The following is a 27,551-nucleotide window of genomic DNA, read 5'->3' on the forward strand; positions in this document are numbered from 1 at the left end:
TCATGTGGGGCTATATAAAACACCTTGTATATCAGAAGCCTCCAGCCACGCCAGATGATATGGAAAATACAATAACAGAAGCTTTTAATAAAGTTCACTTACAAATGTTGAGAAATGTGGCTCAGTCTTTTAAATATCGTTTACAAACTTGTATAAATATTGAAGGTGGATATTTTAAACATTTACTTTAGACTTATTTCCTTAATATCACATTAATTGTTACATTCAATACATAATATTATGGTTTATATTTTTTGTTAATTACTTATTGAGTAAAAATAATTCTGTTATATTATCACTCAATAATCAATACTTATTTGTACTTACAAAAATTGAATGCATTCCCGAAATAGGGAGGAAGGAAGGAGGAGGAAGGGAGGAGGAAAATGAAGGAAGGAAGAAAGAGAAGCATAGGGAGGCGTAGAATGTCATGGCTGCGCAACCTGAGAGATTGGTATGGATGTACATCAAATGAACTTTTCAGAGCAGCCGTCTCAAAAGTCCGAATAGCTATGATAATTGCGGACCTCCGCCTCGGAGATGCCACTTGAAGAAGAAGACAAGTATCTCGGAAAACAATTAGTTAAGTATAGGAATTGCTATATAAAAATGAAAGATAATCATAAAAGCAATATTTCTAAAAAATAAAATATAGATAATGATAGTAATACATTTAAAAAAAGTGAGAAAATCGTAATTTTGTTTTGTAGTTCACCCTGTACAAAAATTTTAGTCAATGATTTTAATTAAACCTAATTTAAAAACTACAATATATGGTTTACCTTATTATATAAAATAAATAATTGTTTATGCATTACTTCTTTATATACATGGTGTTAATATTGTTTTGAAGCTATTTTCTTGTGGCAAGTTAAAGTAATTACTATTTTAATTTTGAGAACGATTTCTGAAGTGGAGATTGAAACGCCAATAAACTTATTCTAAAATTCAATTGTGGCTTATTTCCATTAAAATAGTAAATACCCTATGCCATTGGAGTTGTTATCAGATCAACACTTTGATGGAACTCTGGACTGTTGGCCTCCAGTCAACACCCAGAGGCCCGAGGGATTTCTCACTACACTAGCACTCTAGCGGATCTCAATTCTCTCTTGTTAGCTAGCTATTCCATCTCGGAAGGCCGCCGATAGCAATCAAATCCTCGGATGGAAGAGGAACTGGTCGTGGGAGTACGTGTATACGGGGAGCTGATGGGACGTAGCGATGCACATCGTTACATATTACAATCATAACTACATTTTTAGATTTTATTTATAAAAAATAGGACCGATCTGACAGTACCTTGATACGCTTTTCCACTAACTATGTCGTCTCTATGACGACAACGATCACATAACTGTAACTTTTTTTTTATTCAAAAGGTTTTGTAGACACTGCATTATACAAAAAGATTACTTCCAAAACAAAAATGATCTAATGCAAAATACGCAATGAAAATTTTCATTATTAAATTATTTCGTAAAACACTTTATCTTTTAAATGAATAAATCGCTCCAAAATTTACATCCTAGATGCGAACATTATCGATTAATAAAACATTACACTCTGTAACGCCAACATTTTTCTTGCCATCTTTACTACGTAACAGCGGGTATAAATATTTATAGTGACATTTTTCATTGTACTGTTGCTCCCTAGAGAAGGCTAGACGTAAACGTAGTATTTTATTTTATTTATAAGTCCATATATTACACCTTTGTACACAGAAAATTTAAAGCTTGTTTGTTACTAGCTGAATTTGAAATAGTATTCGGATTATTTTCCAATAAAAATTTCATAGTTCTGTATATAAAAACAATTCTATTATTTTTGAACATTTTAGATTATAAGTTACTCTAAGTAAGCTACATATTCTTGGATCAAACATGGAAAAGTCCAGATGCAAGTCAGATATTAACTATTAATAAAGGAATAAAAGAATATCAAAAAGAAACGATATCAATAGCATAAATATGCATATAACTTCTTAAAGTTAATATGAAACACACGTAGTAGATCAGAACCATTATATACCTATAAATATACCACTGGAAAAAATATCTATCCTAAGAAAATGGAGCTTTGCAGGACACAATGTCCGACTGAAGGATAAGAGATGGAACCACGAAATACAACAGTGGAGGCCATGGTTAGGAAAAAGAAGCAGAGGAAGACCACAAATGAGATGGGATGATGATATTAAGAAGATCGGAGGACACAACTGGAAGCAAGTGTGGCGCAAAATAGAAAACACTGGATTGATTTGGGGGACGCCCATGTCCAAAGTTGGATTACTTAGGGCTGAAGACGAAGAAGAATTCTAAGAAAATATTAATTTAGAACTATAAAAATAATGACGGCTGGCGAAGAACTACATAAAGAAATCTAACAGAACTGGATTGAATTAAACAGACGTCTACTAAAAAACGATAGATAAAGACGACTGGAGAAGACTTTTTTATATAGAAAATATATATTTTAGCAATTTTCAATAAACACTTTAATTACATTATAAACTTTACTTATTACATTTTCTATTTATGTATTAACTGTTTGTTTGTTTGCGAAGAAATGCAAAACGTAACATTCTACACTATCGTCATATGACAAACACTTAAAATTACCACTAGTTCCGAATTGCTTACGACAACTTACACAACTGAAACTTTAAAAAGTGGTATATATTGGAGAAATCTTCCATATCTATCTTATTGCTAACACAATTTTGTTCTTTTCTTACGTGAATTATCTCCAATATACATCTTTTTTTATAGTTCTTTCTTTTCCAAAATGTATATATTTTCAATATCAAAAGAATGTTTATATTCTAGAGAATACTTAGCTTAAGCTATAGTGTTTGATTTGTGTGTTTGTACACTACGGTTTTTGTGCAACAACACTTCTATGTAGATATTGGTGTGTTTGCCCAACATATGTTGAATTTCAGTTTTTACAATTTACTTTATAAACAACGTCCAGCTGATGATCTTAAACAACATCATTATAATCATCATGCAACCTCTTCTGTCCACTGCTGAACATAGGTCTCTCCCATTTTTCGCCACACTTCACGGTTCTGTGCGTATTGTTGCCATTTCTTGGATATTCGTTTAATGTCGTCCATCCAGCGTGTTGGTGGTCGTCTTCTGCTGCGTTTGTCTTCCCTTGGGCGCTAGTCAATTAGTTTTTTGGTCCATCTTGAGTCTTTAAGTCTCGCTATGTGACCTGCCTAATTACATTTCAGCTTGGCTATACGTTCGACATTAGTGATACCTGTTCTTTTCCATAGATATTGGTTCCTTATTTTTTCTTTTTTTGTCTCGCCGAGAATTGATCTTTCCATGCGCCTTTGTACCACTCGCATTTTTAGTGCTGTTGTTTTTGTAAAAGTGGCAGTTTCTGCTCCGTATCTTATAATAGGAACAACGCATTGGTCAAATTTCTTCCGTTTCATAGCTATCGTGATGTTGCTCTTAAAGATGTCTCTTAGTGAACCATACGCTGTCCAGGCAAGTGATATTCGTTGTTGAAATTTGCAGGTCTGATTATCCTTTCTTATTCTGATTTTATAACCGAGATATACGTACTTTTCTGTGAATTCTACCACTTGATTTTGAGTGGTTGGGTGTTCGCTGGGAACCAAATTTATCATAAATTTGGTCTTACTGATGTTCATTTTTAGACCTATTGTTGAAGATACGTTTTCTAATTCTTGTAACATAATGTTGTGCTTCACGCAGATCTTCGGTAATAAGTACTATATCGTCGGCAAAACGCAAATGATTGAGCGTTTCCCCGTCTATTTTTATTCTCCTATTTTCCCATTTTAGCATTTTAAAGGCGCATTTGAGGACCGTTATAAATAATTTAGGTGAGAGAGTAATGCCCTGTCTCACACCTCGCTTTATATGAATTTATCTGGTGGTATCATGCAGTTTTACACGCATTGTGGCGTTTTGGTACAATGTTTTTACCAACTTTGTAAGCCGGTAGTCTATTCTACTATTGTTCAGAGCAGTTGTAATGCTGTGTAATTCCACGGTATCAAACGCTTTGTGAAAATCTACGAAGATAGGTACCAGTAATCTGTTATATTATATCGATTTTTCAATTAATGTTTTTACTATTTGTAGGCGATCGTTTGTTCCGAATTTTGAGCAGAAGTCAGCTTGTTCTCTAAGCTGCTCGAAATCGAACTTTTTTCTAGTATTGTCGTTATTATTCGGGTAAACATTTTATAGATGTCGTTCAATAAGTTGATTGGTGTATAGTTTTCTAGGTGCGCCTGGTCTCCTTTCTTGTGTAGTAAAATTGTAACTGCATTGTTCCATGTTTCCGGTATGCAACAATCTGTTAGACAAAGGTTAAACAAAATTTTTATTTGTTTGCGAAGGGCACGTCCGCCTTGGGTTTCACTTGGTATGATCTCTGGCATAAGCTCTGAACCCTGGTTGATGATTTTGCGTGATGTGGCGGCTTCCAAGTTCGTTTGGTCTTCTCTTTGACCTGTGTATAGTTCTTGATATAAGTCTTCAACTATGTGTAGTAGTTCTTCTCTATTTGATATGGGGACTCCTTCTTTGTTCTTTAGTTTGTGTATGTCACATTTTCCATTGTTTAGCTGTCTTCTCAGGACTTTCAGACTTTTATTCTCTTCTTTATTTCGGTGGACCTTTTTATTCTTAAATATTCTTAAATCTTTCCTTGTAGCTTTTTTTGCTTCTTTATTTATTTTTTCAAGATTTTCTTCGTCAATGCTTTCGTTTCCTTTGATTTCTCTTCTAGTTTCCATTAGTTACATTGTTTTAGTGGTTATTTTTTCGTCTTGGCATCTTTTAGGGCAGCATTTTACTTGAGCTTCACGAACAGCTTCAACGATATTTTCTTTTAAGGTATTTACATTATTTTTGCATTCATTTTGTTGTAGGATTTTAATGATATTATCTTGGTATTCATTTAAATTCTTTGGGTCGTTCCATATCAGGTTGGCTTTCTTCCTAATCATTTTGGATCTTTCTGTTATAGTCTACTTTTAGTTTGGCTCTTACCATTCTATGATCGCTGCCTGTATTAATGCTATTAAGGACTGTGACATCGTTGAATATATGTTTTTTGTCACTGAATATGTAGTCTATCTCGTTTCTGATCTTGCTATCTGAGCTTTTCCACGTCCATCTTATGTGGTATTTTTTAGAGAAGAAACTATTTATCTGGTTTAGATTTTGTTGTAATAGAAATTCTAGTAGTGTTTGTCCACGCTCGTTTCTGCCATTTAGATCCAAATTTACCTAGTGCTGTTTCCTATTCATCCTCCTTTAGACCGATCTTTGCGTTAAAGTCGCCGCATATAATCGTGTATTGTGTTGGTGTTTCTTTCAGTGCTGTCTTAATCAACCTTGGGTTTAAATTTGATAAGTATTTCTAGATGTTCTTAATGATTTAGGTCTAGTTAATGTTATATTTTGCAAACGTTATCGACATTTGCTCGGAGAGTTTACAAATATATGGCAAAGTTATATTATTCTATATAAAAGAAGTGATCATAAAATTGAATCAAAACAAAATACTAAAAAGTTAAGGAAAAGTTATTAAAAGATTCCAGGAACTGAGTATGGCTCATTTTCGTGCTTTATATGGAAGTAGAATCAGAAAAGGATAATTAAAAGACATAAAACTTGTATATCGAATATAATATTCATCATCATAGTCATTTACATCTTAGCAGATGTTTTTTGGTTAATTATTGAGCTTCATCAGCTCGGATGGTGTAAATAATAATATGCTCAATATCCGAAGTCATCTGTTATATGTACTGCCCTAGTAAACTGATTGTTGAAAAGCTTTTTCGTAATGTCTGCTTATCGCTGGGGAGATCTGTTGCATTGGCGTTGACTCTGAGGCCTTCTTTAGATCACCAACCGCTCCATTTTGTGATCGGTTCAATGGATATGACCAAAGCACTTTAAAATTCTAGATTAAACAGTACTAGAGAGAAGTTTATTGGGTATCATTTCATTTAAAACCGAGATATTCATGCGTCGAGCGATTCATTACATTCGAAGCAGTTGTCTCTATGACCACATTTCAAAAGCGTCCATGCGTCGTCTATCTGATTCTTTGACTGTCCATCTCTGGCATGTATAGTAAAATATGAAAAATACCAGAGTTAAAACGAGTCTATTCTTGTTTGTGATAGTAATATGATGAAAGATCCCGCCACACCTTGTTTAGTTCTTTCCTTCCTTCGAATTTTGGGTTCACAACTCTCTGTGTTGTTAACTAAAGCTCCAAGGTATATCACAGAGAAGACAGCTTCATACCCTGCAATAGTTCGGGTTTCAGAAAAGTGTTTTGTTGTAGTTAACCGTAAGTCCAAGCTTAGCTTTTAATTTTTGAAATAATTACTTCGGGATCAAAGATTAGAAGTATAATATTGTCTTCGGAATGGAAGTTAGATGTCTTGACACCACCTATGTTTACTCCTTCCTCTTAATTATCTAATATGAATTCTGCACAATATGAACTCTGTATCCTCCTACTCATTCCTTGAGCCCTTGTCAGGGCCTGGCGACACAAATAGTACTAGCTTGCTACCTTCATTGGCTGCGATCCTGTGCTATATGGACGGATTTTTTCATTTGGTCTGTCCAAAGTGTTGAAAAACTTCCTCTTTGTCTTAGGCCTTCTACCTTTCCTTCTATTACCAATAGTTCCATGGTCTCCGTTCTTCTAGCTAGGTGGCCGAAGTAAATTAGGTATGCTCGTTTTACTTTGTTTAATAGCCTGGTTTTTATATGAACCTTTTCTAGAATTTACAGACTGGCGTAGACAGGACACGCGTAGAATTCTTCTATAGACCCACATTTCGAAGGCTTCGATCTTAGTATTATCGATTTTTTTAGTGTTCATGTTTCAGCTGCGTATGTAGTAATGCGAAAAGACCAACCTGAGCGTATTTCTTGTTATTGTTTGGTCTTTCCATATTTTAATCAGTTTAGCTGTTGTGGTTCGAGCCATTGCTAGTCTATGCTTGACTTGATGCTCTATGTGCGGTTGATTATTATTTGCTTTATCTACGATCATTATTTTTGTTTTTCCAGTGTTGATCTGAAGTCCCAATTGTTCGCTTATCTGGCTTAGCCATTTAGTAATGGTAATCATTTCAACTTGGTTCGTTGCTAGTTTAAGTGTGTAATTTGCATATCGCCGGTTGTTAATTTTTCTGCTTCCTATAGTGATTTATTATTATATTAGATATTATAGAACAGAGGCAAAGTTTGAGCTGGAATACCCAATGAGGAAGGCAAGGTAGATTTTGAGGCATCTGGAGGATGACTATTGAAAAGAAAGCAAGAAACATTGGAAAGTCGCGGAATCTCCTAGTTAATCGCTCAGAAAAATGCAGATTTACGCTAAATATATAAATAAATATGCAAATAAAGTTGTATATTGGATTGAAGGTCTCATACCAAGCAGTAGACTATCTGTGGTTCGTGATTTAAGAAAATTTCTCATAGTTACAAGAGACGCTAAGATTATACCATCAGGAAAAATACAAACTTTAAGAACAATAATAAATAAAGAAGGGTGGTTAGATCCAAATATACTTATGATACATATTTATATTTTGATATATTCATAGTAAATTGGAGTAAAATAAGTGAACTCTTTTTATTATATAGTATGATGTAGTTTTAAAGGTACCATATACTTTTATTATAGAATTTTTCATATTCGTAATATATTTTTTATTAAAATTTGTGCAATAAGTGAATTTGCTTTTATGTTTTTTTATAATAATAGATTTACGTTTTTTCTGTTTCAGAGTATTTTTGACTTCTCCTGTAAGTATCAGTCCGATTAATTATATTTTTATAAATGTTACGTATTAAAAAATAAATAAATAAGTATATATATATATATATATATATATATATATATATTATATATATATATATATATATATATATATATATATATATATATATATATATATTATTATGATTTGCAAATTTGGACCTTTTATATGTTGAATTGATTTAATATGCCTTAGGCTTAATTTTTCAAAACAAATAAATTATTACTTTTAATTAAAATTTGATCTCAGGGCTAATTTTATCGTTAATTATAATAAGTGACTTCAAAGTATTCTTTAAGCAGTTGCCTTTGAGGAAAGGATGGACAATTGTAAACTAAACTTTTAAATAATTTATTAAAACATAATAAAAAAATATTAAAATCAACTTTACAATTAATTAAAATCATGTATCATATGCGCTAATTCGCATAATTTAAATTACAAATTCAATAAAATTCCTATACAAATTGTCAATAATTGTTTGGACTTGTATTCAAATAAAAGATCTCTTCTCTGTGTTTTCTTTTTTAAATTTAATCAAGGTAAAGAGTTTTCTTTCAAGAATCATAATTTCTTTTTATTTTTTTTATATCTGAATTAAAAGATTATATTCATTGTGAAATGAAATTACTGAATAAAATATTATTAAACCCAAATTAATTATGTTTTAGTTATGATCGTGGTTGAAAGTCTTTGTTGATTATATGACAAACTAACCTTCTTTTTTCAAGAATTATTTACTGGCTCCTTTTCTTCTTACGACAGTGATCTGTCCACCTTTTGCTCGTACTCTCAGTTGCTCTACACACGCCTGCTATCTCCTCTGCTTGTTAACGTCTCTTGCACACACTATCGCTGCAACAGTCCCTCCAAAAGCTTCTGGACCAAACTCCTATCTTATAGGAACCCAATTTCTTTCTAGTTGAAGGAATTTTCACTTAGTCGACTAATAACAAATATACCATACACCTGTTTATTTATTACAGGATGTACTTTCATTGCCCATTGCTATCAATCCTAGTGGCTCGTTCTTTAGATATAAAACACCTTTCACAATTATTATTTGACAAGAACTCTGCTAACTTTCACTGCAGGATATGAAACAAAAAACAACTTGCTTCTTTGGACGTTCAAATCACAGTAGTCTTTTTTTTCCCGGGCAATACCTGACCTTTCTTCCCTTCAATCCCTTCTTTTACTTTTCACCAATCAGACACACACATCCTACATACCACGCCATCCCTTTCGACAAACCAAATTCTGTAACTTGTTAAACATAAACTCAATGATATTATGATATCACATAACCTTAGTATTTCCAAATTTTACATAAATAGGATCTTTCCTTTGTTTCCAAGTTTCTGACTCCAAAACTTTCTTATTCTTTGTCCAATTTCTTTGTAAACAAAAGACTTAAACCTTATATTGTAAAATTGCTATCTATAGGCTATTAACATTAATCGTTTATGAGAATTCCTCTATTGTTTTCATATATTAACGTACAAATATCTATTCTATCTGCCTACTTTCTATTAAATTAGAAAAACAAATATATATATATATATATATATATATATATATATATATATATATATATATTATATATATATATATATATATATATATATATAGACATATATATATACATATATATATATATATATATATATATATATATATATATATATATATATTATATATATATATATATATATATAGACATATATATATACTATATATATATATATATATATATATATATATATATATATATATATATATATATATAGACATATATATATATACATATATATATATATATATATATATATATATATATATATATACACAGATTGAACGAATTTAAAACGGAACATACGAAATCAATGTATTTCGGCTCAACTCCGCTCTAGGTGGTTGGCCAACAAAAGGTTGTCAAATAATTATATTATAAAAATCCAATACTTCAGCGGGCTGCTGGATTCTGAATTCATTCAAGAACAAGTCAAAACTCCACCCAACTAGGTTGCCTAGAATCACTGAAAAAACTAGACTACACAAGCAGTTATTATGCTGTCAAACCACTTATCGCTTCCTTATAGTCCAAGAGATAGAGCCGAAATTTTGAACTGATCAGTAATATGACATTTCTCTATTGGAATATATTCATTGTAACTGGGTTAAAACTTTGCCTTACAGGCGGACGCCCCTCGTGGTACAGGGGGTGGCTATACAGGGATAAAGTTGTCATTTTTTTCGGAAACATGAACGATCCATAATATGGCTGAAAATTTGCCCAGAGTAAGATCTTGGTATAACTAGACGAAATCACAAAGGGCGGACGCGAGAGTGGATACATAAGGGGTGGCGGACAGGGGTGAAATTGCAATTTTTTGGGGAAAAATTAACGATAAGTAATATGTCCGCCATTTTCATGGCTCATTATTTAGCCCCTTAAAACTCTAAATCCAAAAGGGCGGACAGCTGGGTTGGTACAGAGAGCCATAAAACGGGGTCAAATGTACCACTTGCCTGCGCATTTTAGGTCTCGGTAACAATTTTCAAACTGATTTTATTATAATATTTTTATACCGATTGATTTGAAAATTTGTATGCTCACTTCTGTTACTATTCTGAGAAGCGTCAAGTAGAGTTTTCCTCAAAATTTTCCAAAAACATTTCCGTAAATGAAAATTTTCGTAATTTTTTGAGGTAAAATCTAATTTGTAGAATCCTTTCGATTTTCTGTAAGTTATACCATGATTTTTTTCCAAAAATATTCAAACGATTTTTCCGATAAGAAAAAAAATTTAGAAAAACCTTTCTAAAACATTTGATTAAACTCTACGTCATCGTCTGAATCTTTTATAGAATATTTTGTAGTTTTAAAATGATATTATGATAATGCTTTTTTTTTTAAACTAAAGTCATATTTACTTTACAAATCACATTTTTTTCTAAAATATAAATATTTTACGAATTAATTTTTAATTGAATAAATGTTTGATATTTGATATTTTATTAAATTAAAGTAATTTTATAATGATAACTATTAAATATTTTTGGTATAACAAATAGTAATTTTACTTATTTTTTATTACAATAAAAGGTTTTTAAATTTATATTGAATAAATAATGGTTGTTCAGATACCTCAGATGACAGAATCAGTTCGAGAAATAGTGATTGAAAATGAAGCAGATAATGAATGTGATATTATTTAAAGTGAAAGTGACAAAGATGATGAATGTGATGACATCAATGAGAGTAAGAAAAATGACGAAAAATTAGAAAAACTTTAAAAATTTCGTCATTTTCCTTACTCTCATTAATGTCATCACATTCATCATCTTTGTCACTTTCACTTTCAATAATATCACATTCATTATCTGCTTCATTTTCAATCACTACTTCTCGAACTGATTCTGGCATCTGAGGTATCTGAACAACTATTATTTATGTAATATAAATTTAAAAACCTTTTTATTGTAATAAAAAATAAGTAAAATTACTATTTGTTATACCAAAAATATTTAATAGTTATCATTATAAAATTACTTTAATTTAATAAAATACCAAATATCAAACATTTATTCAATTAAAAATTAATTCGTAAAATATTTATATTTTAGAAAAAAATGTGATTTGTAAAGTAAATATGACTTTAGTTTGAAAAAAAAAATATTATCATAATATCATTTTAAAACTGCAAAATATTTTATAAAAGATTCAGACGATGACGTAGAGTTTTATCAAATGTTTTAGAAAAGTTTTTCTAATTTTTTTTTCTTATCGGAAAAATCGTTTGAAAATTTTTGGAAAAAAATCATGGTATAACTGACAGAAAATCGAAAGGATTCTACGAATTAGATTTTGCCTCAAAAAATTACGAAAATTTTTATTTACGGAAATTTTTTTGGAAAATTTTGAGGAAAACTCTACTTGACGCTTTTCAGAATAGTAACAGAAGTTAGTATACAAATTTTCAAATCAATCGGTATAATAATATCATAATAAAATCAGTTTGAAAATTGTTACCGAGACCTAAAATGCGCAGGCAGGTGGTACATTTGACCCTTTTGGATTTAGAGTTTTAAGGGGCTAAATAATGAGCCATGAAAATGGCGGACATATTACTTATCGTTAATTTTTCCCCAAAAAATTGCAATTTCACCCCTGTCCGCCACCCCTTATGTATCCATTCTCGCGTCCGCCTTTTGGGATTTCGTCTAGTTATACCAAGATCTTACTCTAACTAACTCTAACTTTAAAGTTTTTATCGCGGTTCTCAAAGAATTAGTTTGTAAGTACTTTTTGAAATTATCTTTATTATAATTATTATGAAACATATATATATATACCTAATATAGAAAATGTAAATTTAAAACAAACTATCTTTTATTTCAAATTCTTATGACACTAATTAAATTATATTAACAAAATTTGGTACCTTTCTGTCACTTAATGCCTAAATGAAACTATTTTCCACAATAAAGATTTTAATCACCACTCAATGTGTTCGTTGTCAGCCTCGGTTATCTTTCTTTTTGTACATTTGCCTTGCCAAATACACCACAATGTTTTAATTATCAGCTTCCACCATTTTAGAATATTTTTCCTCTTAATAGTATTTATAAATTTGGTAAAATATTGCTCTTTCTTCTTTTCTATTTATTCTTCTTTCTAATAATCTTTTTTTCTCTTTTAATCTCCAATCACCATATACATTATATAATTTTAATCTTCAATTAATACTCTTTTAAATTCTCCAATCACCATATACATTATATAATTTTACTCTTCAATTAATACTCTCTTCCATTCTCCAATCACCATATACATTATATAATTTTAATTTTCAATTAATACTCTCTTCCATTCTCCAATTACCATATACATAACATAATTTTTAATCTTCAATTAATACTCTTTTAATTCCATACTTTCCAATCACTGATTACTATCTTAACTGACCATATTGAACATACTGACTCCTATACTGAACTTACTGACCTCATACTGAAACTACTGACCAACTATATACTGACTGACCATCTGACCATTTTGAATCCAAATCACATCATGTTTATAACATTTTTATTGTTCACGAATATTCTTGAAATAAAATATATTTGAATCCTTCTATTTCATAGACATTACCATGTTCGCGAAGATTCTACTGCGAACAAAGGTTAAATTCTTTCTATTGACGTCTTGTTTTTATATTTCTAGATAATTCTTTCCTATTCTATCTAGAAGATTACTATTCTAACTAAAATTCTATCGATAATTTTATGGAAATTTAGGCTTTTCAGATCAGAATTCAAATTTATATATAAATTACAACTTAAATTAATAAATAACCCTGTTTTTTAATTCATAATGATTATTTATCAAAGTTCCTACAACTGAATTTACTTGAGTGTATACTTGGTTGCCCACAAAAATGGTGCACTTAAATATATTTACAATATCATAATTATTAAAATAACCAGATACATTGCAACTTTAACACTTTTTAAACTTATTATGATAGTTTCTTAAGAATGTCCTCATATAAATACTTTTTATAATATTCTCTAGTATATAACTTATAAATTATTTCTTTAAACACTACCTTTATTTCTCCTATATTTAATATCATCTCAATATATGTATATATATACATATATATATATATATATATATATATATATATATATATATATATATATATATATATATATATTTATATATATATATAACTCCTTTCAAAATAACAGCTGCAATAGTGTCATCATGATAAACAATGTACCTTATCATATTACTTAAGAGGAGAAAGTACCAACATCCCCATCGACGAATAGTTAAATTATAGATTTACTATTAGCTAGAAATATTTCTTTTCCTACTAATAAGCTCAGACCAGAGCTGTATATTATTATACAATTATATAAGCTGTTTTCTTTTGGTTCCATTATTATGAATAATAGACATGACACTATATCATCCAGATTTAAACCCCATACAGCTTGTTTAGACATCTCCAAAAAATATATGTTAAAAAAAAGTACGTGTCACTTTTAATTTTTTTTTAAAATTGTCGAATTAGTTAGTTGAAACATTTTCCGTAGACGAATGGGACAAATTGTAAAAAAAGTGAAAATTTGATATTATCAGATACACACGTATAATTATTTAGGTGGAGCTTCTGATATCGAAGATGTATTGTCAGACTCAGACAAAGACACTGATGATTTCGATGAGGATTTGATTTGTTTCCAAATTCTATTTTTTATTACGAGTCCGTTCTTGTTGTAATCCATATTATTGTTTACGAAAAACGATGAAAATTACCGTACTTAAATGAGTTCAATTTCAATTTACCGTACTTAAATGAGTTCAAAGGTTCAAACAATCACAATACCTACATTTTTATTCTATCATTAAATAACATTGTTAAAAAATATTAATTTAAAATTCTTTTTAGTTAAATACAACCCGGTATACATTTATTATTTGCAAAATAAAGATTTATGTAAATAATATTTCCATGTAAACAACCATATTTATAGGAACCGTGACAACCCTCTAATCATGACAATCAAGCCAAAACGAATTCTCCCTCCACTAAAGTCCCTCCACTAGGTAGACCAGCACACGACAATTGCCCATCCTGGTCCTACAGTACCTATAGTAAAAGATAAATGAATATACTACATTAGACAGTGTACTTCGCTTAGGGCACATTTTATGTTTATTAGGTGAGTTCTACAATAAATGGAGTAGTTTTTCAAAAATTATTTTGGGTAAATATTAAAAAGTAGTGGTAAAAGAATATAGCCCTGACTTATCTTATGGACTCTGTAAACTTAAATACTCTGGGTACATAATAAATATTATTTACTACAAAATAACATCCAAATAAATTACCCATAAATTCTTTCTAATTGTCTTAAATGTTGGGTAACGAAGAACCTAGAGTAAATAATTGGCAAAAGTGTAATATTAAATATTTATAAATAAACACAATTTTTTTAACCAAATGCCTTTACTAAAATTACTATTATGTGATTCCCAAAATAAAACAATTTAAGATTTTAATGAAGCGTATTTGGTTAGTGTTTGTCGTAACCTAAAACCAGTTTCCCTTATCCGCAGAACTACTCGAATAAAATTAGAAAGTGCGGTCTGGAAGAATGGAAAACGGATGGAAGCTTGGATTTTAACAACTCCCCTAAGGTCATTTACATGGGAATGGTCGGTAAAACATCTTCAACTTATCGGATCTCTGCTTCGCCTAATATACTTCCATAACCACAAAATCTAAACAGATTTACTAGGTAGAGCTTACTTTGTATTTAGGAAACGATCTAAAATATATACCTTAATAAAAAAGTTTTAAATTTAATAAATTCAAATTATCCATTCTTTGAAAATATTTAAAAATCAAATAAATATATACTGATGGTCAAAAAAATGCAACACTTTGTTACGGTTGGATCAAAAGTATCTCTTTGTTTTATCAATATATATATATATATATATATATATATATATATATATATATATAGATATATATATATATATATAGATATATATATGTATATATATATATATATATATGTATATATATATATATATATATATATATATATATATATATATATATATATATAGGTTTACCTAAAACATACACGGAGATTGTACCTCTACTTTATATTGTTTTCTGCATTCAATCACCCTTCGAGAATCTTTTAAAGTTCTTAAAAAACTTTTTATTTCAAATCCTTAGTAAAAAGTACATAATAAAATACCCAAACGGGCTATATCACAAATACAGAACGTTTTCGGAATGTAAATTCCATCATCGGTGCAACCTGAAATATGTAACCACTTTAATTAAAAAGAACGTAAAATTTAAAATCTTGACTAAGGTTATGCAAAATGTGGTTAATACTTACAAATTATACATGCTATGAGCCACTAAAATATATGGGTGAAAACCCTTTAAATGTTATTAATTTATAGATACGTTACATTATATGTAATTATCAATTACGATGTTTAAGTTACCGTTGGAATTGGTAACATGGCAACGTATGGCTCTACATCGGTTACATGGTCCTGAGACAAAGTGTCTTCAAGGACCTGTTGATAACAACTGATAAAAATGACAATATTGACATGTTAGGACGGATGTCGGAACAAAGCAGTCAGTGCAACTTACGGTAGTTGTCTAAAAATGACAGAAGCCAGTATTATTTAAAATTGAATAAATTAAAATTAACATGATATAACAGTATCAACCATCAATGTTGTAGTCTGTAATGTGAATTTGTCCTATATTTATGTTGATAAACATTGAAAAAAATTGTTTTATAAATTGATTTAGGTAGACTGGAGTATATGAAATTTTGTAGGTATCGATAGGCAACCAACTATACATGTGTCTAAATTTGTTCTTAACTAAAGATTTTAACAGGATACCATCATGAGAGTCTTTCTGGGGATATTCGAAATCTAATCAAACGTTCAGTTGAAAATATCCATGTTTCCTTATCCAAGTACCCAAGAACTTGGGTCAGTACATATCCAATTCCAAAGACCCCATCAATTATATGAACCGTAGTGGTGTTTATAGACTCAAATGTTCTGATTGTCATGCCACCTACATAGCAAGAACATGTAGATCATTGTCTTCACGCTCTCTAGAGCACACAAAAAGAGAAAACACTTCCACTTTCTCTCAACATCTTAAAGAACATAACCACACCCTCAATATCCAAGAGGACGTTTCACTTATTCATAATATCCCTCAAAAAAACTTTATCAAACTAGACTTATATGAAGACCTAGAAATTATTAAAGAAAAACAGAGAAGTCCAAATTGTGTTAATCGCCGTGTCTCATTCAATCGAGACTTTCTTTTGCTCCATCGTCAACTATTCTCATAACCCACATTCTTATTTTACTTCTTCATTAGTATAAGATTTTTCGTTCTTCTTCTATCACCTTTTAATCCTCCTTAGTCCTCTCAAACTTTTTTCAATATATCCAACTCGCCTTCTTTCCTCACTTCTTTCTAGGAATCTAAGCACAAAGTCTGACCCCATACCTAATATTCTTCATGCCCCTGTTCTACAAACTAAATTCAGAGCAGATTATTTCACTTCCCCTTCAAAAATTTTTCATTACCATACATCTTTATCTACTTAACCACATATCATCACATTTTCATACTGTTTTCACTACACTTTATTTTACTTATCCACTTTCCCTCAGGGTTTGGTTCCGGATCTCTAGAGACTTCAGCCTCTTGTAGAGTATTTTCTTCTTTCACAATAATATTAAAACATCACATAACTTTAGTAAATTTAACAGAGCCACCTAAAGCCCAACTACTCTTGCAGTTTTTACATATCATTACAATACACACCAAAAACCTATTAACTTTATCTACCTACCTTAAACTTATAACTCATCCTTTTTATATTTCGCAGGTACCAAATGTTCCTTTTAACATGTAGGGCCTTTTTCTTTTTCTTAAGTTATAACTTGAGCAATGTTTAAACAATACAATACCAAACCACCTTTTAGCCATTCATTTTCTGTTTATCTTCCATACTGGTCAACACACAAAACAACTTACCATCTTTATTGTTCACACCGAACCAGTTATTTATATTCATGAACTTATAACTTAAAAAATATATTATATTTACCAGGTACCAAATGTTGTTTTCTGACATAGAGGGCCTTCCATGCTTAAGTTGTAAGTTAAGCAATACATGAACATTACATTACAAAAACATTCTTTTCATATTTAAATTTCATCTCAACAGCACATTCAAACATATCATTTACTATATCACTCCTCATCAACAAATTTTATAGAACCATCTTCCTACATATATGTCTTTCTTACTATTTCCTAGGTCCCAAATGTTTCATAACATATAGGACCTGTTCCTGTGCCAACTGTCATCAACTTGTAACAATAATTTCGAGACATTTCCGACGGCTTGCTTCATTTATCAAGTTTACTAGTTTTAAGTTTAACAAGGTTTCCTATACTTGCTGTAAAAGTGGCTGTGTCATTAGCATATCTGATATTACCAATTGTTTTTCCATCAATTTTTATTCCTTCTGGTCTAGTAGAGGACAAGGCTTTCTTGAATATTTCTCTGGAATATAAACTAAAAATATTTGGCGATAATACACAGTCACATTGTACTCTAAGATACATGGGCAGATTCTTGGTGCAACCATATTCAGCTTGGATAGATGGTACTTGCTTTTAATATAGATATTTTAGTAGTTTTAAATCGTAGTAATTTAATCCTCACGTTTTCATGCATATAAATAGAAAGTAATGTCGAACTCGATAAAATGCCTTTCAGTAATTGAAAATATATGTTCTTGCGATTTTTTTTTGTGTGGAGACATACATGCAGAATATATCTTCTGTGGTTTCTAAGCGATTTCTAAAACCAAACTTCTCATCTAAAATTTGACTTTTAAGTATATTTAATTACCACAATAACCTCTTTTTTTAAAGCAATGTCCAACATCTTATTAGAAAAAAACAACCTGCTTAAAAATATTAACCTTCGTGTGAATAGTTTATTTCCTTTACCTTCACTTCTCTCCTGGGCTAAACATCTTTCTTCTATTAACCTCACTCAACCTGTTTAACAAACATTAATCTTTTAACATTTTGATGTTACAAAAATATGATTTAATTCAACACTAAACATGAACTTGTAAGATCATCTCGGTTATCCCTAACATGCAGCATTTACAGAAGTGAATTATGTAGTATTCTGTAGGCTTTTAAATGTTACTTCCATCAAAACAGACATATTGACATTAGCAGAGATTAGAAAAGGACATAGTAAATAGAAACAATCTACAATTCTACAGCCGCTTCGAAATGCTAAACCGTATTATCTCTGAAATCAACCCATTGATACTTTGTTTACAAAAGACCAACTTCAAAGATTCCAACCATGCATTCAAGTTTTAAAACTACACAATCTTTTTTTAAACACAGGCAAAGCGCTAAGATAGCTAGTGGCGGGGTAGCTATTTACATCGATAAAAAATCTGAAGCCCAGTAATTACAAATTAACAAACATAACTTAGAACCAGTAGCGATAAAAGTAAAAATTGAACAAATAATCAATATTTGCAACATATATTTACCTCTAGATCAAAATATGGACCCAGCAGATTTTACTAACAACCTACTGTAACAAATTCCCAGCGCTCTTATTATTCTAAGCCATTTTAATTTACAAAAACCTATATGGGGTTCAACAAAAAATTTCACTAGAGGTAAGATAGTGAAATATACCTCACCAAATCTTAATCTGTTAAACGATGATATACCTACTAGGGTTAGCTTTCAAACGGGTAGTCAGTCGGCCACTGATATATCGTTATGTGATCCAACGTTATCCTCAACACTAAAATACGACGTTATCCCGTGTGCCCACTACCTCATTAACATTGCGTCTCCACAACAAAAAAATAATAATATTGATATAACATCATCGAGATGGAATATCAAAAAGGGAAACTGGAAGAATTTTACAAAATATATGAAAAGTAAAATAAACAACATAAAAGATATTACTTTTAATGACATAGATAAAGACCTAGATACCTTAATATCAATAATCAACAAAGCAGCAGAAAATTATATTGGAAAAACAAAGACACTAAAATATCATAAACCTTTACCATGGTAGTTCCCATAATGAGAAGAAGTCGTAAAACATAAAAGGGTTTTCAATAGGTATAAGCACTACAAAATTAATGGAAATATGATAGAATACAAAAGAGATCGGACAGAAGCTAAATATATTCTTAAAAATGCAGAAAAACATCATGGCAAAAATTTGTTTTAAGCATTAGTTCTACCCCAGTAAGTAAAGTGTAGAAAGGTATCTGGAAAAATGTTCAAATAAAATACCTTTTCTAGCAAAAGGTAACAAAATTACAAGCGACCGAAATGAAATTGCCGAGCTATTCGCCAGTGAATTTGAGTCAAATTCAAGTAACGGTAACTATTCACAGGACTTTAAGTTTAAGAAACAAAGCGCAAAAAAACAAAGTTGGAGTACTACTCTCACGAATATAACATACTAAATGTACCGATTAAAATGAAAGAACTTGGGGATGCCCTAATGTCATCAGACATAATGCACCAGAAAGTAGAATGTCTTGGCTGTTAAAATTATACACAATTATTTGAACAAATCAGGTTTTTCCATCTGTATGGTCAGACAGCATTATAATTCCTCTGTTGAAACCCAACAAAGACAGAACAAACATAGACTTGTACCATCCTATATCACTCACTAATGTATCATGCTAATTTCAAAAGACTATTGTGGTACTTAGACAAAAAAACATTTAATTCCTCAGCACAGTGGAATTCGCCAAAATAGATGCGTGGACAACTTACTAGACTTTAGACTCAGAGATACATGAAGGTTTGGAACTAATCAAGAGACCATCGCACTATTCTTTGATATCACCAAAACGAACGGCACGTTTTGGAGGTTTAATGTTATATCAAAATTGCAAAACTGATGAGTCAGGGGTAATACGCATAAAATACTTTCTTTAGTCAAGAGCTTTATCTGTTCGCGTCCATAATTCTATTTCAACAACAAAAACTCAGTAAAACGGAACACCTCAGGGGCCAGTTATAAACCCAACTCTGTTTCTCGTGGCTATCAACGATATACTGGATCAATACTCCTCTGTAAATAAAAAAAGACTATATGCCGACGATCTGGTTCTATTTACAAAGGGCAAGAATATAAGAAAAACTTAAAAAGCTTACAAAAATCCATTTATAAACTAGTGAATTGGTCCAAGTCAGTGTGCGTGTAATAAAATAAAGGAGGCCAAGGCTCATTTTGGGCTGTAGTGCCGTAGAAGAAGAAGAAGTGTGCGTGTAATTCTCCTTACTAAAATTAAGATGCATGTTTTTCTGAAGAATGGACCGGCTCCAAAGAATACTTTTAAAACTGTATGGAGAGCCGCTTACATTCTCAGATAAAATGAAGTTTCTCGGAATGGTATTTGATTAAAAACTAACGTAAAAGCAATACATTTCAGAAATAAAAAAGTCTTGACAAACATTATCAAATAATAATGGGGAACCGACAAAACCGCATTATTGAATATTTATAATTCACTCGTTAGATCAAACATAGATTATGTAGCTATTATATATGTTTTTGCTTAAAACATGTTACCAGGCAACTTAAAATCATTTAAAATACAGCACTTCGCATTGTCACAGGTACATCTAGAACCACACCAGTTAAGAATCTTCAATGCCTTACAGGAGAACATCTTACTACCAAGCCTCTCATATGCTTTTTCAATCGCCGCTAACAATTTCCACCCAGTGTTTCAAAACACATTTACCTAGAAACTTATAAAAAAGAGTGAGTTCAATTCACCATTTTATGAAATAGTCCGAAGAAATTTGAAGGATCTGCAGCTCCAAATTCCTGACCTCTTCTTTTTAAATGTAAAAACTCTCATTCTGTGGTTAATCATGATTTCCGAAATCAATACATTTCTCCAACATCATAAATCAGAGACATCACCCAATGTAATATGACAATCTGTTTTAAATGTACTCGAGATTTGCGGGAAAAGTTTTTGCATTTATACAGATGCCTCTAAATCTGCAAACGGCGTAGGAGCTGCATTTGTTACTTCATATCCCTTTTCCCAATTTAAATAAATGTTAGCCACCATTTTATATACAGCAGAATTATATGCAATACTACAAGCCATCATTCATATCAAAAGTATAAATCCTACTTCCTCCGTCATTATTACAGAATCTCTAAATTCGTTAACAACAATAATTGATCAACTAGATACTAAAAATCCTATAGTCTTACTTGTCAAAAAAAGAAATATTACATGCTTATAAGAATCTGATCCCAAAGTCAAATTTATCACATTGGAATCCACGGTAATAAAAAAGCAGACCTACAAACAAGAAAATCTACCAAAAACGATCATGCAATAATAGTGTCAAAGACTGTTTCCAGTGATATAAAACCATCAAATTCCATCAGTGGATGGCAATGTAAATGAGACATATCGGAATCTAAATTAAAAGAACTTCAACGGCAGTGAAACCGTGGTGCCTAGTAAACCTAAACAGAGCTCACCAAGTCAAAATTTCTCGACTTCGATAAGGTCATACCGATATTTCGCATAAGTACCTAATGACTGAGGAAGACATCTCAGTGTGTAAATATTGTCAAGTCAACATTACTATTAAAAACCTCCTAACAGAATGTGGAAAATATACAGTAAACATACAAAATAACAATATTTTCAGTGATCTAAAAACAATGACCCAGGTGCTTGAAGCGTATATTGTTTGAAAATAAAAAAAAATTAAACATATCAAACGAAAATATGTTCAAAATCATATTGACAATTTCAATGGTGACAAACATTTTTCCAAAGGGATAGTCGCCTCAAAATTATTTTGCGAAAGTACGTCTCCTGTTTCAATCTAAAAAGTATAAATTTAAAACTATTTAGTGTACATCATTAATCTCATTGTTAAGCATAAAAAAAATGTTTTTTGGTGAATAGGATGACGTATTACAAATAAATAATGCAATACGTAGAGAGGGGACAGAATTTGACTTATTGAAATCGACATGCACTGACTTAAAGCGTTTGGTTAACATCGTTATGTCCATAGCAACCCACTAACACATTACTCACTTAAGTTCGCAACTTCATTACAAATGGATACAACATCCGTCCAAGCAGCTTAAGCAGTAGCATTATTAAGAGAATGCCTGAGTCAGAGGGCTGTTGCAAATCAACTAAATTTAAGCCAATCTGCTGTGTCCCGAGTGTATCGTTGGTACCAAGATACTGGTGATTATGTTTGCCGATGAGGAGGCCGTAAACGAATATAACAGAGAGAGACTATCGATGTCTTATATCGAAATCTCTGAGAAATCGACATTTGACTGGTGCCAATCTCAAAGAAGAGCTTAAAGAGATCCAACGTGTGGTTAATAGTGTTTGGACAGCCAGAAGGAGACTGAAGGCAGCCAACTTGACACTAAAAACGGCAGCTGCGGGTCCCAAGCTAACTGCAGCCCAGATGCAAAGGCGATAAGAATTTGCTAGCAAACATCTGGATTGGGACGACTATTAATGGAGTCAGGTATTATTCTCCGACGAAAGTAGGATCTTTCTTCATGGCAACGACAAGAGCTGTCGAGTCAATAGATGGCTAGTAGAGCGATTTGCTCAATGTTGTATACGGGAAATTGTGTCATAAGGAGGCGCTTTCTGTATGTTTTGGGCAGACATTTCCAAACCGACTTGGTTTTTGTGCCTGTTAGAGGACGGGGAGGAGGTTTAATGGCAGATCGTTACATCAGAGACCTAATGAAAACGCGTTTCGCGTATGAAGCATGTGGTTTAATACGCGAAATTTATTAGTGATAACTTTATTTTAATGTAGGATTATGTACGATGCCATACCGCACGAGTCACCATCACCTGTCTGACAGAGATCAGTATACCTATAATAAATTAGCTTGCGTTGAGCCCAAATATAAATCCAATAGAGCATGCTTGAAATGAGCTTAAATGTAGGGTCCGGGACAGAAATCATGCACCAAGGAGCATAATAGAATTGGGAGCTGCGCTTAATGATAAATGGCAAGCAATGCCTCAATAATTTAATAAAAAAAAGGCATCCTATCCATGCGAAATCGATTGGAAAGTGTAATTAGGAGTAGGGGTGGTAATATTAAATACTGAAAAATTAGAACATCTTCTTGTAATTAATGATGTCTCTGTTCATAACGTCTTCGTTGCGTTAGTTGCAATGATGAATATTTAGGAAACTCTGTTCATATTGCATATTGTATTTATAATGCGTCTTTTAAATAATGCAATAGCAGTTTTTGTAAGTTCAATAATAAAGTTATTGTTTGCACATTACATCTTTTTATTTTCATACTTTTTACATTAAAACAGGTGTAATCTCTAATATTGCTTTTAAGTCGATTGTTTTGCACTCAAATGTATCTTTGGCCATGCTTAAACTATAAATGAGATGTTTTAGTCCTGTGCGCAGTGGTAAATATACCTAAAAAATACCTACTTATTTTTTATTTAAATTTATTCAGGAGTTAAAAAATATTATTGATTTTTTATTTATAAAACATACGTTACATATTTCAGAATTTGCAAGTATTAAATATGCCATATATATTACGATCGTGGTAACTTACTTCTTTAAAAAGGACTCGGGTTTTGAATTACACGCTGAGTTCTTTCTAAAGAAAAAGGAAGTAATACACGCCGATAAATCCAAACCGCGGCTCTGAGAATTGCGAATGGAGCTTTCCGCCTTGGCAAATACCTTGAAATTGATTAAATATCTTTACGAAACTAAATAGGATTTCATTAAATACCCTTTTGATCCATTGTTTTGTTAAAAACAGCGGGAATTTCGAAGTCACTATTGAAGTGCAAAATTATAAAGTAAGAAAAAAGTCCGCAAAGAAAAGGATTACTTACGGGGTCACCTTTTAAGGCTATTATTTCTAGGTAATTAAAACACTTTGAAATCTCAATTTTACAAAGAAATTTACGACAACGCATAGTAACTTTGATAAAGTAATCAATATCATTTTTTCAACAATACAGTTTTAACCGTTAAGAATTAGACTTATTAATTTTTGCACTAGGTAGAGTCACAACTGTATAGGCGATGTAGGAACTACAATTAAATCAGTTATTTAGGAAAGAGTACATCTACAGAAAACCAAATTGTACGCGAAACACAAAACACGGTTTTAAACTATAATGATCTTTATAAAGATGAAAGTATTTTTAGGATAATTTTTTTTTATTTAAAATGAATGTGTCTCGATAGCTTATGGTCATTGACACAGGTACAGTTTACAACTTTATACATATTTTATATACAAGCATTTGATATGAACAAGTTTTTTGTAGAGAAGTTAAACAATAAAACTTATCACTATGCACTGTTTATAATAATAATAGTCTCCCGTTTTATACCGCTTCGCGGCTTTGGGAGTAGAGCAGGGTAGTCTGCTATATCTAGGGCCTACGGTATACAAGGAAGGTAACATGGTGCTACGCTTCAACCGCCTATTACACTGTTTATAATAGCTGAAATAAACATGTTTTTTTTTTAATTTAATAACACTGTCAAAACGGTTTGGAACACTAAGAATGTCTTCTAGATTTTCTTTTAGGTTGTGCTTGTTTCTAGAAGAATCATACTGGGAGCAGTCTCTTATCACGTGTTTGATGGAAAGGGGAGTATTACAGTAGTGGCATACTGGAAGGTTTTCTGATACCATATGATATCCATAAAATATTTGGGAACAACTATCAATAGTCAGTGTAATCCAAAAAAAGAAATCCTATCAAGAATCGAACAAGCAAGGAAAACATTCATGAGCATTAAAACATTTTTTACAAGATCAGACCTTAGTCTACAGCTTAGAATCCGAATGATCAGATGTTACGTTTTTTCTGTCTTACTGTATGGCTGTGAAAGTTGGACAATGGACTCTGAAATAGAAAAAAGAATAGATGCCTTTGAGATGTATATATACAGACGAATGTTGAGGATTCCATGGGTATAAAGAGTTGCTAATGTTGAGGTACTTCGTCGCATGTGTAAACAAAAAGAATTACTAAGAATAATCAAAGAGAGGAAAATGCAATACTTGGGTCATGTGCTGAGAGGCGAAAGATATGAATTACTTCAAGTTATACTGGAAGGAAAAGTACAGGGCAAAAGATCAGTAGGAAGACGCCAGAACTCGTGGCTGAAAGACCTGAGGAGATGGTTCGACCGCTCATCCGCAGAGATCTTTCGCGCAGCAAGTTCCAAAACTACAATTGCCATTTGGATCGACAACCTTCGAAAGGAGACGGCGCAATAAGAAGAAGATGATATCCATATGTGAGATGTGTATGCCCTATTCGTAGTCGGCGAATAACTGGTTTTTCTTTCTTGTTCATAGAGGACATATTGACGCCAGATAAGTTGGGTTGAATGTCATGCAGCTTAGTTTTTGTTTTACTCCACAGGTCTGCCCTTGATCTAAGGATTTTTTGTTTTACCAATATCTTAAGATCCGTATGAGTTTGAACCTTTTTGAAGGCTGAATCAGGAGAACATGCTGCTTTAGCGGCCAGGTCTGTTTTTTTGGTTCCCAATATACCAACAAGAGATGGAGTTCAGATCATTATGACTGTTATGTTAGCAGAATATAGTTGGTTACAGATAATGTGTATTCCCTGGACTAGTGGATTTTTGGAAAAGATGCATCTTATGGAATTAATCGAGGAAAGCGAATAAGTACAAATGGCAATTGTTTTGCTTTATTTGAAGTAGGATGGATTGAAGTCTTTAATGCTTGGAGTATTCCGTATAATTCTGCTTTGTAAATACTACAATTTCTAGGTAGTCGCACAGAGCTTATTGTCATCGTCATTGTGAACACAGCGTAGCTACTACATTGTTCATTCTTGGACAAGCGGTGTACAAAATTTCATCAAATTGGGTTAAGTAAAAGATGTTTTGAAAGGATTTTCTGGAGATTGAGTTTGTGGTTTATGTTTTATTGAATCTGCATAAATCAGTATTTAATATTGGAAGATTGTGCATCTATAGAGCTGTCTTTGTGGTATAAATAGAAGTAGTATTTAAAAGGTTGATGAAATCTAATAGAGGAGATAAATATTTGTGGTAATGTAAGTGAGTGATTGGATGCGTTTGCTGGGAGAGGTTCTATGGGATTGATTAGATTTATTACCAGTTTACTTGGGTTGGCTGATATTCTTACCAAGTATAAAAGTAGAAGTTGCTGCCTTCCTAGATGGAATGGTGGCTCTGAAGATTTAACACAAAAACTTTTAGCGGGGCTTGATTTTAACCATTTTATTGGTCATTTAGGTCACGTGCTCTATAAAGCTGGCAATTTAAAAAGAGATGCAGGGACTGCTTTGCGTCAGTTTTATCTGTAACACTGGAAGAACGGCATGTATTGCAGCTAGCAGTGTGACATTTCCACTTCATTTGCAAAATTAAAGTTATTTCCAGCAAAAATGTTAAATTTTATTACTGTTGCTACAAGAAAATAGCTTCTTAAAATTATTTCCAAAAGTATTCTTTCCACAACTCTTTGGTATACTTTTAGTTAAGGGATGGTCTTTTTATTTAAATGTCATGTTTAAGAGTCATATGTGGTGGTTAAACCCACCAATATCGACACTGCGATGAAGCCCAAGCAGCACAGATTTTAATTTTGTACGAAGAAGGATATACACAAAAAAATTACGCACGGCGTCTCAAGAGACGTCAATCTACAGTTTAGAATACTTTAAAATGGTACCATGAGGCAAGCAATTTTGTACGAAGGCCTGGTCAAGGACATCCAAGCTAAACAACCGCAATTGATGACCATTTTTTGGCTCTTAATTCTACAAGAAATCGCCCATTAACATCGATTCACCTCAGAAATGAACTACTTAATGTCAGACAAGTTAATGTAAGTTTAAAAACAGTTAGACGAAGATTAAAAGAAGCAAACTTAAAGCCTAGACGCCCTGCCAAGTTCCACGTCTTATCCAAAATCA

At 31.6% G+C, this 27,551-nt stretch overlaps 1 protein-coding gene across 1 annotated transcript in view; it reads left to right on the plus strand.

Moving 5' to 3' along the window:
- The window catches only part of Pde9 (phosphodiesterase 9), a 1,302,013-nt gene that overhangs the window by 472,686 nt on the left and 801,776 nt on the right, over positions 1 to 27,551 (plus strand). Inside the window, exon 2 of the mRNA XM_072540799.1 lies at positions 7,826 to 7,844. The gene's annotated coding sequence lies outside the window, so the exon portion shown is untranslated. The remainder of the gene's footprint in view (positions 1 to 7,825; positions 7,845 to 27,551) is intronic.

This window comes from Diabrotica undecimpunctata, chromosome 8, assembly GCF_040954645.1.
Source record: "Diabrotica undecimpunctata isolate CICGRU chromosome 8, icDiaUnde3, whole genome shotgun sequence".
Lineage (NCBI taxonomy): Eukaryota > Metazoa > Arthropoda > Insecta > Coleoptera > Chrysomelidae > Diabrotica > Diabrotica undecimpunctata.